Below are 5,952 nucleotides of genomic sequence, written 5' to 3' on the forward strand. Positions count from 1 at the left end.
TTTCTAAAAGTATAGGCTAATTTACACAGCACATATTTATAACTGAAAACACACACAACTTTATTCACTTTCACATAATAATGTTTTTGTAATTTGGTGTTTAGTTTGTTGTATAGTTTGTTTATACTGTTCTGTCTCTGTTTTGTTTCCAGGAACATCTGATGAGTGCTATAATAAAATGACTTCATTATATTTAAAATATGTTTTGATATTCATTTTATTTATATTATTAATATTTTATTTACCCATAAACGTGTCTTTAGGAAGCCATAAGTTATAGAGACAAGAATAACTTTTGCCATTTAAATGCCACATTCATTTACTGAGGACCCATACAGCCAATGATCATGTGTGAAAACACTTATACATAAATTGATCACTTAGAAATCAAAACTAAGGTTTGAGAAAGAAAGAATATGCATACAACAAAATATATTGTTTCATAGCAGCTTCAGTAACAAGTTCAAAACAAATTCTGCTGTAAACCGGCTCTAACAAGCCAATATAGTGTCAATATTCAGCTCAAGTGACTTCAGTGTTGATTCAGTTCAGTTGATTTCAGTTCAACTGTAAATTCCATGTTAATCTTGAGTACCTATAGAGTAGTGTTGCATCCGTCTTATCTCTGTAGAGTCTTTAGTTTGATCATATTTATAACGCTGTACCGATTCTTTTCGAAAACACCCGAGCTCATGCAGGCGTGCAGAGCTAAAGAGTCACGGACACACACACACACACACACACACACACACACACACACACTACATCATGACATTATCCCTGGATAACTTTCGATTCACTATAAATGCCACCCAGTTGTGCATTGTGTAGTTAGATATATGCAAAAACAACATTTTTGGAAATAGTTAAAATAGTTTTGCACAAAGTGTTGCTTTTGCAAGAGATGTCTGATGTTTTGTGTGTAGAGTTACAAGAAATGGAGCCATATTTTCAGAAATTGTGTGTAAGCAATTAGATAAAACTGTAAATGAATCCATTTTATTTTAGTTCAGGACTCATAGTCCAGGTGTTAGTAATCTGTGCTTAATCTTTGTTCCAGGCAACTATTTTTTAACTCACGATTAACTAGATTAAGGCCTACTCTTGGCATAATTTAAACCAGGAAACCACCTATTGAAAATCTGCATTGATAATTCATAAAATGTGGTGTGAGCTCAATTTAAATGACAATTACAGAAAAACACAATCTGACTTAACTATAAACACACAAACTTGTACTTTTCACATTTATGATTAATAGCCATTTAAAAAATCATTCACAGTGCAGGGTGGAAAAATTAATGTTGGTATGTAAACTGTATGCTTTACTTGATTTATTTGTGTGCTTTGGTTCATTGTCTTGTTGCATCACATAACCTCTCTAAAGGTTGAAGACATGAACTGCTGTCCTGTATTTTTTTATTTTTTTTACATAACATTGGTTATCGCTAATGACATACAGAGTAATTAATCTACACTGTGAGCCCGGACAAGTTGAATCTACTTAAAAAATTGGAGCAAACTGGTTGCCCTAAAAATTTAGTAATGTGTACTAAAACGAGTACATTTTACTTAAATTTAAGTTAACATTTTAACTTAAACTTTAAACTTGTTTTAGTCAAAAAAATTCAGAACCTAGATAAAACTCCCCCTGCTGCTACTCTGATTTGCATTTGTGTAGCTCACAGCATCTTCATTTACATGATAAAGCCTCCCCTAGAATTAAGGGGAGGGGGGGGTCATGGGGGGACAACTGCCAAGCAAGGCCCACGTCAATTTACCACAATTTACGGCAGTTTTCGGTGTTGCCTGCAAATTGCCGTGCACAGTCGTAAACCTGAAGTTTCACGGCAATCTACAGTGTCACATACTGACGAAAATCCCACTTTTCATGCAGTGAAAGATTGGATCCGAAAGAGGGATCTTCCCTGGGCATACAATGCAAAAGGTCTCAATTGGAATGAGGTGCTTTGGCAGAGTCTCCATGTTCTGTGGTGAACGAACATCTTTTGGCAGGACTGCTGGCAATTTCTTGTTGTTCAGCAAGTAAAGGACCATTGCATTCAAAGCTTTTTTGTCAGGTGGATAGAGAATAATTTCCTCAGTACTGTGTACATCTTGAGGACCAGATTCTACAAAGGTGTCAAACACATCACTGTCTGTACTTCTAACTTTTAAGAAAAGTTCAGGTCGAGTCTGGTTCAAGTGCCATTTTGCAATGGACTTATGAGGACATGAATTCCTTGGCTTAGAGCATGGGCAGTGCCAAGTATTTCTTTTTTTGTCGAAACAAACAGTTACTCTACCTAACCGAGAATAATATGAGGTGCATGTTTCCAGGACTGACACACATATTTTTGATGTTCCATTCCCTAATGAGACTTCTTTACTCAGTGGGCAGCTCTCAGACTCCGCTTTTTGCTTTCTAGCAAGACACATTTTCTTTGTATTTTCAGAAATCCACTTTCTTCCTACCATATCTGACAGAACTTCTTCCTTGAGTGTAATGTCTGGTTCGGATGAAATAGGACAGTATGATATAGACTTCACGTGGATGCACTGAAACCCCATTAAGCCACTTCTTCTGGAAAATTCAGAAGCCCGTTTGCATTGCTCCAGCTCACAGCTCACATGATGGTTGTTACCCCAAGTGCATTTCTGCACATGTATAGGGTTACTAAATCCAGAAAAAGTTCTTCCGACAGCGAAAATGCCATTTTTACGGTCAATGCATTGGGATGGAAGATGGTGATTTGCCGTTACATCGACATTTACTGATGAGTGACGTCTTTCAATGTGTTTTTTGATATTTTTCTTATTCACAATCAAATTACAAAACAAGCATGTCGTTTTTTTGGGCCTTGACTTGAGTATTTTTGGGTTACTCATACAGGTGGTTTGGGCTGGAGTTGATGAGATAGGTGTGTCTTCACTGTCAGAAAGTGTAATGACTGTTGGATAGCATGCACGGACGCTGGAGGGTTCACTGACACTGGAGGTTGCACGGACGCTGGAAGGTTCACTGACACTGGAGGTTGCACGGACGCTGGAGGGTTCACAGATGCCGGAGGCTGCACGGACGCTGGAGGGTTCACAGATGCCGGAGGCTGCACGGACGCTGGAGGGTTCACAGATGCCGGAGGCTGCACGGACGCTGGAGGGTTCACTGACACTGGAGGGTTCACAGATGCCGGAGGCTGCACGGACGCTGGAAGGTTCACAGATGCCGGAGGCTGCACGGACGCTGGAGGGTTCACAGATGCCGGAGGCTGCACGGACGCTGGAAGGTTCACAGATGCCGGAGGCTGCACGGACGCTGGAAGGTTCACAGATGCCGGAGGCTGCACGGACGCTGGAGGGTTCACAGATGCCGGAGGCTGCACGGACGCTGGAAGGTTCACTGACACTGGAGGTTGCACGGACGCTGGAGGGTTCACAGATGCCGGAGGCTGCACGGACGCTGGAGGGTTCACAGATGCCGGAGGCTGCACGGACGCTGGAAGGTTCACTGACACTGGAGGGTGCACAGACGCTGGAGGGTTCACTGACACTGGAGGGTGCACAGACGCTGGAAGGTTCACTGACGCTGGAGGGTTCACAGATGCCGGAGGCTGCACGGACGCTGGAGGGTTCACAGATGCCGGAGGCTGCACGGACGCTGGAGGGTTCACAGATGCCGGAGGCTGCACGGACGCTGGAAGGTTCACTGACACTGGAGGTTGCACGGACGCTGGAGGGTTCACAGATGCCGGAGGCTGCACGGACGCTGGAGGGTTCACAGATGCCGGAGGCTGCACGGACGCTGGAAGGTTCACTGACACTGGAGGGTGCACAGACGCTGGAGGGTTCACTGACACTGGAGGGTGCACAGACGCTGGAAGGTTCACTGACGCTGGAGGGTTCACAGATGCCGGAGGCTGCACGGACGCTGGAGGGTTCACAGATGCCGGAGGCTGCACGGACGCTGGAGGGTTCACAGATGCCGGAGGCTGCACGGACGCTGGAAGGTTCACTGACACTGGAGGGTTCACAGATGCCGGAGGCTGCACGGACGCTGGAGGGTTCACAGATGCCGGAGGCTGCACCGACGCTGGAAGGTTCACTGACACTGGAGGGTGCACAGACGCTGGAGGGTGCAGAGACACAGGGAGCTATTGACACATCAACTAACCCACATTTCTGCACATGGATCAAAAACAAATTTTGCCGAGTAATAATCCTTGCACAATAGCAGCAGTGATAATGATGACTTCTGCAACATCCACTGTGGCATCTGTATATTTTATACCCTATAAACAAATAGAAATACAGATTTACAAACTACTCATACATACCTTACAATGGCAAAATTAAAACTGTAAACAAATTAACATTGGAATTAAATGCTTAACATTACAATTGTCCAGTGGACAATTTGAAATATTTATTTAAACTGACAGATACCTCCATGTTTAACAGCTGTCTTCTCATGTGTTTGCATATGTGCCACAACATATGCATACTCTCCCATTTTGCTGCAGAACTGGCATTTGTAGTTTGGGGCTTCAAAAATTGGATTTTTTAAAATACCTTCCCTACAAACTGTTGGGTGAAGCTGGAAGAAAATAAATTAAGAATTACATTTTTTACACACATAATTTGATTTGATGGTGGACGTTAGAATTACTGGTATGGTACATTCCTGTAAACATGCACTAGTAATCAAAACAAAGAGTCGTGCATTATTCTGAATGCAGATGTGTGGGAGATATGTGGGGGAAAATAAATAACGTTACACGTTACATGTTACAGATTGGGCTCCCAAGTTACCATAATGTTTACCCTTAATTAATACCGCACGTTAAACCTCAGTTCAAACAACCACTAATATTATTTTTTTAACGTAAAGTTGTTTAACGACAAATTTAGTGATTCATTGCGCTAGCAAGCTTCTGTTCTGCCCGCCAAGTTAACGTTATGCTGCCTTCACGTGCTATCAGAAATGTGATATTTACAACTTCTGAAATCGTGATCACGAGCTCATAGCATTCAAGTTTCGAAATGGGAGGGTGTTCATGTACATTGTTATACCAAGGAAACTCTATTTATGTATTTACGACAATTCTGAGAGCACGAGAAGGCAACATTATTATTCCGCCAGTAAAATATTGCTTAACAACGCTAAGCGAGGACGGTTGAGTTTTAATAGATTATGAACTCCAGAAACAATACCAAACTGTGTTACTACTGTATGAAAATGACTTATACAATTCAATTTAAACGGTTATCTCTGGAAAATATTCTTACCGTTGTCTCCATGGTTGTCTCTAATCGAGTTGCCATCTTGCCAACAAAATCTCGTTCTGACTTCTCGTGTGATTCGGTGTGATTTGGACAACTTCAAGTTACGCCCCCTTCAAGTTACGCCCCCTTCAAGTTACGCCCCTGTCTTGCAGACCGCAGACAGACCCATCTCCGAAGATTGACCAGCTTTAAGAATGGGGTGAGACAAGGAAGTGAAAGTGTGTTGTTGGAATTTGAGGATGAAATGCTTCCTAACCGAGTATCCCTAGGATATATGATGTATAATGTGAGAGAATACGTTCCTAAACCGTTGAGGTGTTTTAAATGCCAGAGGTTTGGTCACACAGCCATGAATTGCAAAGGGAAAAGAAGGTGTGCTAGATGTGGTGAGGACCATGATTATGAGAAATGTAGAAGGGATGTGCAACCGAAATGCTGTGACTGTGGAGGAAATCACAGTGTGGCATATGGGGGATGTGAGGTAATGAAAAGGCAGGTTGAGATTCAGCAGGTCAGAGTGAAAAATAAAATATCATATGCAGAGGCCGTTGGACTGGTGAATCACAGGGAGGAAAAAGTAGTAAATGAGGCAAGTGAGAATCTGAATAATGATCAGCATGAACAGATAAAAGGGGGTAAAGTTCTGGTTGATTTAAGAAAATTAGTCAT

At 42.3% G+C, this 5,952-nt stretch overlaps 1 long non-coding RNA gene across 1 annotated transcript; it reads right to left on the reverse strand.

Annotated features, from left to right (window-relative positions):
* Positions 1-4,080: 4,080 nt before the first annotated feature.
* On the reverse strand, positions 4,081-5,455 carry LOC307126858. Its single transcript, XR_013816554.1, has 3 exons — positions 5,287-5,455; positions 4,444-4,594; positions 4,081-4,289 (listed from the first exon to the last, which is right to left on the reverse strand). It is a non-coding gene; the product is annotated as an uncharacterized lncRNA (long non-coding RNA).
* Between the last annotated feature and the right edge of the window lie 497 nt (positions 5,456-5,952).

The sequence above is a fragment of the Gobio gobio genome (assembly GCF_949357685.1).
Source record: "Gobio gobio genome assembly, chromosome: 5".
NCBI classification, from domain to species: domain Eukaryota; kingdom Metazoa; phylum Chordata; class Actinopteri; order Cypriniformes; family Gobionidae; genus Gobio; species Gobio gobio.